The sequence below is a fragment of the Carettochelys insculpta genome, chromosome 21 (genome assembly GCF_033958435.1).
Source record: "Carettochelys insculpta isolate YL-2023 chromosome 21, ASM3395843v1, whole genome shotgun sequence".
NCBI lineage: Eukaryota > Metazoa > Chordata > Testudines > Carettochelyidae > Carettochelys > Carettochelys insculpta.
Window position 1 is genome coordinate 2284430 of NC_134157.1, and position 14464 is coordinate 2298893.

General features: G+C 52.2%; 1 protein-coding gene across 1 annotated transcript in view; it reads left to right on the forward strand.

Moving 5' to 3' along the window:
* The first annotated feature begins 10954 nt into the window (after positions 1-10954).
* Positions 10955-14464, forward strand: part of LOC142023880 (dual specificity testis-specific protein kinase 2-like) — a 69478-nt gene continuing 65968 nt past the window's right edge. The window contains exon 1 of the mRNA XM_075015292.1: positions 10955-11045. The gene's annotated coding sequence lies outside the window, so the exon portion shown is untranslated. The remainder of the gene's footprint in view (positions 11046-14464) is intronic.

Consider the following 14464-nt stretch of genomic DNA (forward strand, 5'->3'; position numbering starts at 1 on the left):
ATTAATGGCTCTATGTCTGGATGGCAGTCAGTGTCAAACAGAGCACCTCAAGGATCAGTTGTAGGGCCAGAACTGTTTAACATCTTTATTAACGACCTTGATGAAGGGGATGGATTGCATGCTGGATTGCATGCTCAGCAAATTCGCAGGTGACAGTAAATTCGAGGGTCAGGTAGATATATTGGAGGGTAGGGACAGGGTTCAGCGTGACCTAGATAAATTTGAGAATTGGGCCAAAAGAAATTGGATGAGGTTCAACAAGAAATGCAGAGTCCTGCACTTGGGATGGAAGAATCTCTCTCTCTCTCAAGGTCCCTTCCAGTCCTAGTATTCTATGAATCCCAAGCATTGTTACAGGCTAGGGGCCAACTAGCTAAGTAGCACTGCAGCAGAAAAGGACCTGGGGATTACAGTGGACGACAGGCTCGATAGGAGTCAACAGTGTCCTTGTAGCGTATTGGGGTGCATTAGGAAAAGCATTTTCAGCAGAATTTATAGAATTTATTATTCCCCTTTACTCGGCACTGGTGAGGACACATCTGAGTATTGCATCCAGCTCTGGCCCCCCTAGTATAGAAATGATGTGGATGCATTTTTAGAGTGTCCAGCAGAGGGCAACAAAAACAGTTGAGTACATGACCTATGAGGAGAGGCTGAGGGATTGGGGCTCATTTAGTCTGCAGAAGAGGAGACTGAGGGACAATTTGATAGCAGCCTTCAACTTTGTAAAAGTGGGGGGCTCTAAAGAGAATGGAGAGAGACTGTTCTCAGTGGTGACAGATGGCAGAACAAGGAGCAATGGTCTAAAATTACAGAGGAGGAGGTGTAGGCTGGATATTAGAAAAAACTATTTGGAATGCATTTCTGAGAGAGGTGGTGGAATCTCCATCCCTAGAGCTTTTTAAGTCCTGGCTTGACATAGTCCTGGCTGGGATAATTTAGTGGGGGTTGATCCTGCTTTAGGCAGGGGGCTGGACTAGATGATCTCCTGAGGTCCCTTCCAGCCCTAGGATTCTATGTTTCTGTGATTTAGTTGAAGGCTTTGTTGGCCGCAGTTTTGGCCCAGATTTGCAAGGTATTTGAAGGGTATCTTTGATGATTTGGGTCTCAGATCACAACTGTGCCTATGCTAAGCTATTCCCACTAGCTGCAGAGCTCACTGACCTGTCTCATAGATCATGAAAGATGGTGACTGTGGAGCCCGTGGTGCTGTCCAGTTCCACCCCATCAGGAAAAGGAGACTTAGATTAGGTCTACAGTGGACATAGAAGTCGACCGCAGATACACAATTTTAACTATGCCAATTGTGTAGCTAAAATTTATTTATCGGGGGGAAGATCAAAGGGAGCATTTCTCCCTTCAACCTTCCTTATTCCTTGCCTGTTATGAGGGGCACGGGGTGGAGTTTGACCCCTCAGAATGCCATTTTGCAGCACCCATGCTTAGATGGGTGAATGGGCAGTAAACAGCTTTAAGGCCAGGTATCTGGTTCCTATTAAGCACCTTATTTAGTATTCACTTCTAAATATTGCACTTCGCTGTCCTGTGAGCCTGCTTGGAAACCACTTTGCCCATTAGCATCTCTCCCAGCATTTTTGGGGCTGGTAGCTCTGCTCCTTTCATAATTTACTCTCAGAACATCAGAGACTTTTTTCCCCTCCTAATTGAAGTTCTGCAGAGTCCTCACATGAACCGATGTAGTCCCTAGCCCTGAATTAATTTGTCCATCATGGTGTCTTAATAACTGTTGTCCGTCGTACCCTGGAAATTCAATTCCTGGATATAAATGATTGTGTCTTAGCCATTTGATATTTTATAACTGGGACACATTTTTCACATGCAGCCAGGAAACCACAAAGGACAGAGAAGAGCAGAAGGTCAGACACACGCCTGTGCAACCTCACTGAAATCAGTGGTGTTGTGTGTGTGTGAAGGAAGGCAGGAACACTGGACCCAAGGACCTACTGAACATATGAAAATCCACGCCACTCACACAGACAGTTGGCAAGGATGTGTTTGGCCTTATGGATGCAGGTAGCCACTGGAAATCTCACACCACTTCCCCAGTGCAGCAAGGATGTTCCTGGTGCCAGATTCAATACATCTACATTAATACAAGTTGAACCTCTCTAATCTTGCACCCTCGGGACCCAGCTGGGGACGGGGGAGCAAATTTGCTGGACCATGGGAGATCAATATTGTCTAGCAGCATTACCAACATTTCCACCGCTTACTGGGAGCTTAAAAGATATTTAGGGGTAAATTACAGCTAAAGAACAGCCCACAACACCAAGAGCCAGGACAGGTGGCTGTAAACAAAACTTATGGGAAGACAGGAAACTTGGCCACACCCATGATAAGTGGTCGCCCAGCTAACTCTTTTTCTTGGCGGTCACTTGATAATGACTAGGATGTCTTCATGTCATCCTCCTATATGTGAGTCCGTTGATGGCTAATCAGCCCAATTCTAGAGCTGCAGATCTTATCACAGAAGGTGCAGGTTTTAGTAGCTGTTGGAGGGGCACAAGGCAGGTTTCAATGTTCTATTCTTCTTCTCTGCCTGTCCTCGTCTGCGCTGCAGTGGGACCTCTCAAACTGCACCACCCCCTCACAGATTACCACTCTCCACTGGGGACAGTCTTGGGCAAGGTTCTCCCAAGTGTCAACACCGATGCTGCACTTTTTCATGTGTGCCTTCAGCATGTCCTTATATCACTTCCGCTGGCCCCCCACACTCCTGTTTCCTTCCTCCAAGTCAGAAAAGAGAATCTGTTTTGGGAGGTGCTCATGAGACATCCGAGACATTGGCAAACACCAGTCCAATGAAGGTGTTGGTGAATGATAATGGCTTCAATGTTGGTCATGTTTGATTCTTCCAGGACACTAGTGTTCATGTGCCTGTCCTCCCAAGAGATATTTAGGATCCTCCTGAGGCAGTGTTGATGATATTGTTCAAGTGCCTTCAAATGACACTCATATGTTGTCCAGGTTTCACTGCATGGCATACAAGTAGCTTTGCCTTAGGATAGATGTCCCGGTTCTCAAAGACCCTTTGTCTCAGGCGGGTGAAAGCAGAACTTGCACGACTCATACAATGCTGGATTTCTGCATTAATGTCAACTTCAGTGGAAAGATGACTTCCAAGGTGTGGGAAGTGGTCCACATTTTCCAGCAGTTCTCGGTTGACTTCAATAGGCAGTGCATGAGATTGTCCCATAGGTGAAGGTTGGTCTTTTGCATGTTCAGTGTGAGGCTGAGATTCTCGTATGCTTCAGTGAAGGCACTTAAGATGGTCTGAAGGGCTGTGGGACAAAGAGCAACAACCATGTTGTCACCTGCGTACTGGAGCTCCATGATGGAGATCACAGAGGTCTTGCTTTTAGCCTTCAGTCTCCTGAGATTGAAAAGCTTCCTGTTCATTCTATAGACAATCTTCACACCATCTGGAAGCTTGCCATCAACGAGGTGAAGTGTCATAGCGATTAAGATACAGAATAATGATTTGGCAATGACACAGTCTTGCTTGACTCCCATTTTGACCTCAAAGGGATCACTTTGGGATCTGCTTTTGCTCAATACCGTGGCAGCCACATTGTTGTGAAGCAGCCCTAAAATGCTAATGAATTTTTTGGTGCAGCTGATCTTTGAGAGAATGGACCACAGGGTGCAATGATCAACTGAGTCGAAGGCTTTGGTCAGGTCGATGAAACCCATATACAAGGCTTGGTTTTGTTCACAGCATTTTTCTTGCAGTTGCTGGGCAGTGAAAATCATGTCCACTGTTCCTTGAAATGGTCAGAGGCCACACTGCGATTCTGGAAGAATTTCTTCTGAGAGTGGCAGAAGTTGGTTTGCGAGAATTCAAGCTAAGCTTTTCCCTGCTGTTTTAAGTAGGGAGATGCCCTTCTTGAAAAGACTGATGATCAGTGTGTCTCTGAAATCTTGTAGCATCTGCTCTGTGTCCCAGATCTTGAGAATCAGGAGGTGGGGCTGTTTGTGGGACTCTGGCCAGCTCCTTTGAAGACTTTGATGGGGATACCATCTAGTCCAGATGCCTTGCTGCACTTCTTTGCTTTGATGGCAGCTTGGACCTCACTCAAGGTAGGAAGTTTTGCAAGGTTGTCTCTAGGCAGTTGCTGAGGGATTTGGTCAAGGGATTCTAGGATGACAGTGGAGGGGCGGTTCAAGAGCAAATTATAGTGCTCCCTCCAGTGAGAAGCAACGGCTTCATTGTCTTTCAGGAGTTGGGTACCATCCTTTGATCTCTGGGGATTGATTCCATGGTTTCTTGGTCCGTTAACTTTGGTAGCATTGAAGAAACCTCTTGTATCCTTGATGTCTGTGAGATGCTGGAGTTCTTGCGCCTTCTCAGTCCACCACTGGTTTTTCAGAGTCCTTGTTTTATGTTGCACTTCTGCCTTGGCACAAGCTTCTCTCTTCGTTGTGCAACTGATGTCACTTTGCCAGGCCCTAAAGCTTTCCTTTTGGCCTCAATCAAGCAGTTTCCACAATGTTCTCACCAAACTAATCCTGATGCTTCCTGGTCTGGTAGCTAATGGTTTCTCCACAAGCTCCAACAATGGCATTCTTCAATTGACACATGGTGTTCTTCCACATCTTCAGGGTGTACTGTCAGCAGCTTTCTTTGGAGCACTATCTGGAAGTCACTTCATGTGATGGGGTCCTTCAAGCCTGGCACATTGATCTTTCACTGGATCTGTTTCCTCTGAATTCTCTGTTTGGTGACACTCCTAATTGCCATTGTGGATTGAATGAGGTGGTGATCGGTCCAGCAGTCATCAGCACTAGTCCCTGCATGTGTGAGAAGGACATCACACCGATCCCCAGCATGGCTGATGACATAGTCTATGAGGTGCCAGTGCTTCAATTGAGGATGCTGCCTTGAGGCCTTAAATTTGTTTTTCCAGCGGAAGAGGATGTTCACGATGATGAGCTCGTGTTCCACACATTTCATAAGGAGGATCACTCCGCTAGAGTTGCTGTTGCCAACTCCTTCTTTGCCAAGGATGTCTCTGCCAGACACCTAAGAACATAAGAACATAAGAATGGCCATACTGGGTCAGACCAAAGGTCCATCCAGCCCAGTATCCTGTCTGCCGACAGTGGCCAATGCCGGGTGCCCCAGAGAACATAAGAACATAAGAACATAAGAACGGCCATACTGGGTCAGACCAAAGGTCCATCAAGCCCAGCATCCCATCTGCCGACGGTGGCCAATGCCAGGTGCCCCAGAGAAGGAGAACAGAAGACAATGATCAAATGATTTATCTCCTGCCATCCATCTCCTGCCCTTGTTATGAAGGCTAGGGCACCATACTTTATCCCTGGCTAATAGCCATTTATGGACCTAACCTGCAAAAATTTATCAAGCTCTTTTTTAAACCCTAATAGAGTCCTGGCCTTCACAGCCTCCTCGGGCAAGGAGTTCCACAGGTTGACTGTGCGCTGTGTGAAGAAAAATTTCCTTTTATTAGTTTTGAACCTACTACCCATCAATTTCATTTGGTGTCCCCTAGTTCTTGTATTATGGGAAAAGGTAAATAATTTTTCTATATTCACTTTCTCCACACCATTCATGATTTTATATACCTCTATCATATCGCCCCTCAATCGCCTTTTTTCCAAACTGAAAAGTCCCAGTCTCTCTAGCCTCTCCCAATATGGGACCCTTTCCAGGCCCCTAATCATCTTAGTTGCCCTTTTCTGAACCTTTTCTAATGCCAATATATCTTTTTTGAGGTGAGGAGACCACATCTGCACGCAGTACTCGAGATGTGGGCGTACCATAGTTTTATATAGGGGAAGTATGATATCTTTTGTCTTATTATCGATCCCTTTTTTAATAATTCCTAACATCCTATTTGCCTTACTAACTGCCGCTGCACACTGCGTGGATGTCTTCAGAGAACTATCCACTATAACTCCAAGATCCCTTTCCTGATCTGTCGTAGCTAAATTTGACCCCATCATGTAGTACGTGTAATTTGGGTTATTTTTTCCAACATGCATTACCTTACACTTACCCACATTAAATTTCATTTGCCATTTTGCTGCCCAATCACTCAGTTTGCTGAGATCTTTTTGTAGTTCTTCACAATCCCTTTTGCTTTTGACTGTCCTGAACAACTTGGTGTCATCTGCAAACTTTGCCACCTCACTGCTTACCTCATTTTCTAGATCATTGATGAACAAGTTTTCTAGATCATTGATGAACAAGGAGAAGGAGAACAGAAGACAATGATCAAGTGATTTATCTCCTGCCATCCATCTCCTGCCCTTGTACTGAAGGCTAGGGCACCATACTTTACCCCTGGCTAATCGCCATTTATGGACCTAACCTGCAAAAATTTATCGAGCTCTTTTTTAAAGCCTAATAGAGTCCTGGCCTTCACAGCCTCCTCTGGCAAGGAGTTCCACAGGTTGACTGTGCGCTGTGTGAAGAAAACTTTCCTTTCATTAGTTTTGAACCTACTACCCATCAATTTCATTTGGTGTCCCCTAGTTCTTGTATTATGGGAAAAGGTAAATAATTTTTCTATATTCACTTTCTCCACACCATTCATGATTTTATATACCTCTATCATATCGCCCCTCAATCGCCTCTTTTCCAGACTGCATCTCTTCCGACCCTGGCGCTGAAATCCCCCAGAGAATAATCTTGTCTTATTTGGGGATGTCTTTCAGGTCTATGTCCAGCTGGATGTTGAACTCTTCCTTCACATCATCTTCAGCGTTTAGAGGTGGTGCATAAGCACTGATGACAGTTGCCTGTTGGTTTTTGACAAGCTTCAAGCGGAGAGTCAGGAGATGCTCATTGATGCTGACAGGAACTTCAGATAGGCTCTTTGTCAGTTTGGTCTTGATGGCAAATCCTACTCCATGTATTTGTTTTTCTTCCTTCGGGGTTCCTGTCCAGAAAAATGTGTACCTTCCGCCTTCTCTTAGCTGTCCTTCTTCTGGTCTACGCATTTCTGCCAGGGCAGCGATATCAATGTCGAATCATCGCAGCTTGTGGGTGATAATTGCCATGCGTCTTTCAGGTCGCTCTCTGTCTGGATTGTCCATTAGATTCCAAATATTCCATGTTCCAAAGTTTGCTGGTCAATTACCACCACATGGAGGTGAACCCGCTGGACATGGCTATCCAGTCAAGGGGACTGAGGTGGACTATGTTTAGGGCACCTTTTCTAGCTCCCTCCCCATGTGAGGTGAGCACAGCGGATTCTAAATAGGGCTGCTCAGCCATGAATGCAGCAGCCAGACCGTTCTACCACCTCAGTCCTCTAAATGGAACAACCGATACATCCATCCATCGCCTGCATGCTGGTTGATGACTAAGAGCTTCCAGATTTCACAATCCTGCACCCATCCCCTGTCGCCAGTTGCCGTAGAGCTTAAGTTGAGGAGAGCAGCACACAGAGGGAGATGCCCGTGCGTGACCTGTTTTAACGTGCGGGGACTGTTGCACTGTAGCCACCACACAGTTCTTGACAGATAGAAAACTCAGGTCCAATGGCGTGGAGCCCAGGACAACTGGGAGTCTCCTGTCTGCTGCAGCCTTCATCTGCCTTCCCCGCCGTTGCAGCATTACCTTTGCTCTCCTCTGCCTGGTCTGCTGTTGAGGACTTTTAAGGTCGTTCTTTGTTGGGACCTTCCCCCTTGATTTTCCCGCCATGGGTGACCGTGCTGGGGGCATGAGACTCCCTGTGGCTCACTCGCGGGTTCATTGGAACACACAACCCCACTCGCCATGACAAGGTGACGATCTGGAGAATGGGGCCAGCGAACTAAAATGATGCCGGATTACAGACATTGCAGGATGACAGTGTACCAGATTAGAGAGCTTCAACCTATAGTTACCCTTTATTTTAGACACATGTATTTGTCCCCACCATGCCCGTTGCAAAAAGGCGAGTCTAACCCACTCAGAGCCGTACCGTATGGCTTGGCTCCCCTTCCGTGAACGCAGCAACCAACATGAAATAACTATAAATCAATACAACTAAAATAACACTTCACACGTTACTGTTTGCATCGAAGTAGTGCAGAGGCCAGGAGGAGCTGAGAGATTTTGCTAGGAGGCAGGGGCAGCACCCAAACTCTCCCCCTCCACAGCTGTTAGGGTTGGCTGTGGGCCAGATTAAAAGGCTTGGCGGGCCAGACCCAGCCCACAAGCTGGATCTTGCCTGCTCTTGCCCCAGGTAAATCTATGGAGTTTGTTTGTCTCACCGTCTGGTGATGAGCACATTCCACTAGACACAAGAACTGGAGGTATGCTGGTGATTTCACCTCTGTCCTCAGCCCCTTCCATGGACTCGCTATGCACAGCACTCAGGTGTTCGCAGCTGCTGGCACTGATTTATTAGAGATTCTTGGGGAGAGGGTGTGTCAGTGTGTTACAAGCAAGGTAAAAAAGGCCCATTCCTTCCTAGCCAGCTATTCAGCAAACTGGAACAACATCCCTGGGGAAATGTTAAGAGGAAGAAGTTCCAGACACGCCAGTGCCCTGGAACAGCAGTGGGGTAATTACCTAGGCAATCAGAGACTAGTAGGGCGGGATAGAGGTGGAGGGTTTCCTTAGCTTTTGCTGCCCAGAAAAGGCAAAGTGGGGGCACGGAGGATGGAAGGCAGCAGCAGGAGGGAGAGTCACCCAAACACACCGAGATGCATTACGCAGGAGGGTGGGTGCATGGCTTAGTGGATGGCCTTGCATTTCTCTGGCGGGGGGGTGCACTGTATGGCGGGAGCAATGGAAGTGTGTGTGGTTCTGGGTGGGTTATGGCCCTCAGATGGGTGAAGGGGTACAGTGCGGTGGTAGATGCTGAGTATATTGCACTGGAGGCAGATGCACTGGAGGATTGATATATTGCTTCCAGGGATGGCTGCACTGCAGTGCTGGGGGGCAGGGGGAAGAGGCTTGCACAATGGAGGGGCACTGGAGGATGACATGGGCACTGACGGGGAGCTTGTTGCTCTGGGGTGGCTGCATTGCTGTGGTCCGGGACTGGGGCGGCATTGCAGAGTGTGCACATTTCACTGGTTGGGGCTGCTGGGGGCGGGCGGGCGGGAGTACTGGAGGCGGGGGTGCATTGCATGGGCAGGGGGGTGCACATGGAGGATCGGTGTATTGCTATGGAGTGGATGCCTTGCACGGCCAGGGGTGCCGGGGGGGTGGGGTGCCTTCTATTGCCAGGGGTACCCGGGGGGGGCACCTTGCATGGCTGGGGTGCCCGGGGGGTGGGCCACCTTCTATTGCCAGGGGTACCCGGGGGGGGCAACTTGCACGGCCGAGGTGCCCGGGGGGTGGGGTGCCTTCTATTTGCCAGGGGTGCGCGGGGGGGCACCTTGCACGGCTGGGGTGTCTGAGGGGTGGGGCGCCTTCTATTGCCAGGGGTGCGCGGGGGGGCATCTTGCACGGCTGGGGTGTCTTGGGGGTGGGCCGCCTTCTATTGCCAGGGGTACCCGGGGGTGCACCTTGCACGGCCGGGGTGCCCAGGGGGTGGGGCACCTTCTATTGCCAGGGGTACCCGGGGAGAGCAACTTGCACAGCCGGGGTGCCCGGGGGGTGGGGCGCCTTCTATTTGCCAGGGGTGCGCGGGGGGGCACCTTGCACGGCCGGGGTGCCCAGGGGGTGGGGTGCCTTCTATTGCCAGGGGTACCCGGGGGGTGCACCTTGCACGGCTGGGGTGCCGGGGGGTGGGCCGCCTTCTATTGCCAGGGGTACCCGGGGGTGCACCTTGCACGGCCGGGGTGCCCGGGGGGTGGGGTGCCTTCTATTGCCAGGGGTACCTGGGGGGGGGCAACTTGCACAGCCGGGGTGCCCGGGGGGTGGGGCGCCTTCTATTTGCCAGGGGTGCGCGGGGGGGCACCTTGCACGGCCGGGGTGCCCGGGGGGTGGGGTGCCTTCTATTGCCAGGGGTACCCAGGGGGGGCACCTTGCACGGCCCGGGGTGCCGGGGGTGGGGCGCTTTCTATTGCCAGGGGTACCCGGGGGGGTGCACTTTGCACGGCCGGGGTGCCCAGGGGGTGGGGCACCTTCTATTGCCAGGGGTACCCGGGGGGGGCAACTTGCACGGCCGGGGTGCCCGGGGGGGTGGGGCGCCTTCTATTTGCCAGGGGTGCGTGGGGGGGCACCTTGCACGGCTGGGGTGCCGGGGGATGGGGCGCCTTCTATTGCCAGGGGTACCCGGGGGGTGCACCTTGCACGGCCGGGGTGCCGGGGGGTGGGGTGCCTTCGATTGCCAGGGGTACCCGGGGGGGCACCTTGCACGGCCAGGGGTGCCGGGGGGTGGGGCGCCTTCTATTGCCAGGGGTACCCGGGGGGGCACCTTGCACGGCCCGGGGTGCCAGGGGGTGGGGCGCCTTCTATTGCCAGGGGTACCCGGGGGGTGCACCTTGCACGGCCGGGGTGCCGGGGGGTGGGGCGCCTTCTATTGCCAGGGGTACCCGGGGGGGCACCTTGCACGGCCCGGGGTGCCAGGGGGTGGGGCACCTTCTATTGCCAGGGGTACCCGGGGGGGCACCTTGCACGGCCAGGGGTGCCGGGGGGTGGGGCGCCTTCTATTGCCAGGGGTACCCGGGGGGGCACCTTGCACGGCCCGGGGTGCCAGGGGGTGGGGCGCCTTCTATTGCCAGGGGTACCCGGGGGGTGCACCTTGCACGGCCGGGGTGCCGGGGGGTGGGGCGCCTTCTATTGCCAGGGGTACCCGGGGGGGCACCTTGCACGGCCGGGGTGCCGGAGGGGGCTGCCCTGCTGCGGGCCGGGCGGTGCCCGTCGCGCTGCGATGCGATGCGGAGGGAGCCGCGCCGCGCCCAGCCCTCGCCGCCCGCCCGGCGGCAGCAGCAGCAGCAGCAGCAGGAGGAGGAGACAGGCCGGCGCTGCGCTCAGCCCCGCGCTCCCCCCGCTCCCAGCGCCGCCGGGCTCGGCTGCCGCTCGCCTGCTGCTGCCGCCGGCGGGAGATCCCCGGGGAGCGGCGCCTCGGCCTCCGCCCGCCGCCGGCCCGGTCCGGCCCGGCCCGCAGCAGGTGAGTGCGCGTCCGCCGGGCAGGAGGGGCCGGAGGGAGCGGCCGGGAAGGGGCCGGAGCGCGGCGCGCGGGCTCAGCGCCTCCCTCGGGCCGGGGACGCGGCTCCGCCCGCCCGGACCTCCCAGCCCCCGCCTCGGCCCCTCCGGTCCCCTGGGGGGTCCCTCCTGCCCGGCTCCCTGGCCCTGCCCACAGCCCGCCGGGCGCAGGCGGAGCCCGGCCCCAGCCCGGGAAGGGCAGATGCTCCGCACGCCCGCGCCCCTCCCAAGGCTCCACTGAGCAGCAAACCGCGGATCAGCCAACCTGCTGCGGGGCCGTCGGTAGGTTTCAGCGTCAACACGCCCGTGGGCGGCCCTGGGTGGCTCGCACAGCCGGGGGGCGATGGGTCAGATTCAGTCCCGAGGCGTGAAGAGTTCAACGTCCATTGACTTCAGAGGGAGCCCCAACCCCTCCCCCCCATGGTTTGCTGCATTGTTGCGGAGGGCCACTGACTGCAGACAGCAGCTGTCTGGGTGCTGGGGAACCCCGAGGGCAGGACATTTTCTTCTCTCAGATCGAACTTGGCTTCTCTGGCCACTGAGGCATCTGCCAGAGAAACGCCCATGTGCTGGGACTGGCTCGCTCGCTCAGGTCCGGGAACTAGAGGTCACCATGCTAACGACTAGTAGCCAGGCCCTCTCGACAGTCCAGAGAGGCCTGGGCCACTTCCAGCCTTCGAGGCCCCTGGCCATGTTAAAGACACTAAAACGTAACTATTCCCTACCTTCCACCACACACTTGATCCATCCCCAGCGGCTGGTAGTGGTTTGTTTATGTCATCAGCTGGGCTGAGAACGGGTTCGTCACAGTTTAATTTTGTGCCATCAGAACTGACATATTTTTACTAATATTTGTGAACATTTTAACTCTTTAGTATGACAGGTTTTATCTGATATAGATTTTGTGTCTTTTACTGAATCACATCTGCGATTTGCTTAAATTGGCAGCTCTAAACAGAGGTTGGGGGCTGCTTCAGTCTGACAGAGATGCACATAAAAACAAGTTGTGAAACGTCAGATGCCAAAAAATTAACAAACGTCTAAAGCTGAAACCCCTTCGAGCTTGAAGTGAAGGCCAAATGGTCCTCCTGGCTTCCCTGCTGATTGGCTCTGATAGTAGCTGTAAATGCTAACCAGTTGCCCCTGGGCTGGGAAATAGTTGCTCTATAGAAAGATGTGTGTTTCAGCTCTGGATGGAGCAGTCCCTGTACTGAGGCTACACCTGATGGGTGTGCCGTGCGGCTTATTGAATTAATTAATGTTTTAAAAGTACTTATTGAATTAATTAGTGTTTGAAGAGTACTTAAGATCTTTGCCTGGAAGAGGTTCTACAATGGTAACATTTTATTTTTGTCTGTTAAAAGCTGCAGGTGAGTTAGTTCTTCTGCAAACGGGCCTTTGGTCCCAGGGGCTGACTTTGTACTTTCCTACAAAGCCTTCTGAATGGAAGAGAAACTCTGCCAGGGCAAGGCTCAAGAAGCATATTGGGAAAAGGAGGGCCTTGATCCTGTCATTCCAGCACAGCCTGACTGAATTCAGTGAGAGTTGAGCTCATGTTAGGCTGCAGAGGGGGAACACCAGGGATGCTGTCCTGGATTAGGCCAATGGTTCATCTTGCCTAGTATCTCACCTTCAAGAGTGGCCAGTGGCAGCTGCTTCAGGGGAAGGGCTTGAAGCGTTTTCATCGCTGCAGAGAAGGAACAGCTAACAGGAGGGAAAGTGTGTTTGTGAGCCTACGCGAGTAGCTTTGTGCACGGGTGTCCTTTTGCAGCAGAATGCCATTTGTACAATTCCTTTCACTCGAAGTAACTGATTTGCTGCTAATGTTGACTGCAGATCCTGTGTCTCACGCCAATGCACATTTCAGCACCGAAGGGACAAGGAGATTCCTGCACATTTTATTTGTTTGCGGGAAGTTTCCACAGCCCAGCTTGTTTGTGATGGGCAGCTCATCACAGACATGACTCACTGACCTCATTCTGCCGCAGAGGAAAACAGGGCCAAGTGCCCAGTTGATTGTGGTACAAGTGACTGCACATCAGCTACCCCAAATTACTCGGGCAGGAAATTCCAAAATAGGTTTGTGAGTGTTCACCCAGGGCTGATGTTCACTGTCTCAAACCCAGCCTTTCCCACACATCGAAGATGGGAAAACGTGAAGCTGGGACAAACGGACACTGAGCGTGAGGAAGGGGTGAAAGGAAAGAGGATTTTGCCTCTTTATTGCTCGTATTTAATATCTCTATTATGCTAATGTCCAAAGGCCTCAGTCAGGACAGGGCCTCATTGTACTGAACACTGAACAAACACATGGGATACCCTGGTCCCTGCTGAAAGCGCTTGAAATCTAATTTCAGACACAATGCAACAAGTGAGCATAATAAACAGTAGAAAGGAAGGAGAGAAGAGGGAGTGTGGTGGGGCTAAGAAGGAGTGATTCCATGAGATCGCGGTTGCACAGCTTGATTGAATTGCCCTTCCTCTCCTGGGCATGAAACTTGCTCCTCTCCCTTGAGTTGACCCATTTCTGCTTGATGTGTTTCTCCACCCCTTGGGAGGGATTCAAGGCAGAGTCTGACTCCCTCTCTTGCCTCCCAGACATGTCGTCCCTTCATACCTATGTGGAAGGTGATAACTTGTGGGTGTTCCTGGCAGTCACTCTCTGACCTCTCTTGCCCTGGGGGTGTTGTCACCTTCTCCTTGTTTCTTGAGCTCCTGCTCTTTTCCCTGCTCCCTTCTCCCCATCTCTCTGGTTACCCTTCTCTCTACTTCTTCCCCCAGAGTAGGGCAGAGGAGGCAGGATAGGAGGCAGTTGAGAGGAAGATCCCAGCAGAAAAAAACCTCTCTCTCTGGACAGTCACTCGATAACGAGTAGGACGTCTTCATATCACCCTCCTATCTGTGAGTCCATTAGTGGCTGATCAGCCCTATTCTGGAGCTGCAGAGGTTACCACAGAAGGGGCAGGTGTTGGTAGCGGTTGAAGGGGCGCAGGGCAGTTTTTTATGCTCTGTTCTTCTTCTCCACCTCTCCTTGTCTGCACCGCAGCGAGACCTCTCAATCTGCGCCACCCGCTCACGGATTACGGGTCTCCGCAGGCGATGGTCTTGAGCAAGATTCTCCCAGGTGTCGAAGCCAATGTTGCACTTTTTCATGTGTGCCTTCAGCACATCCGTATATCACTTCGGCTGGCCCCCAACGCGCCTCTGTCCTTCCTTCAGCTCAGAAAACAGAATCTGTTGTGGGAGGCGCTGATCAGACACCCAAACCAAGTGACCCGTCCAATGACGTTGGTGATGAATGATAATGGCTTGAGTGCTGGCCATGTTCGACTCTTCCAGGACTTTACTGTTCACGCACCTATACTCCCAAGTGATATTTAGGAT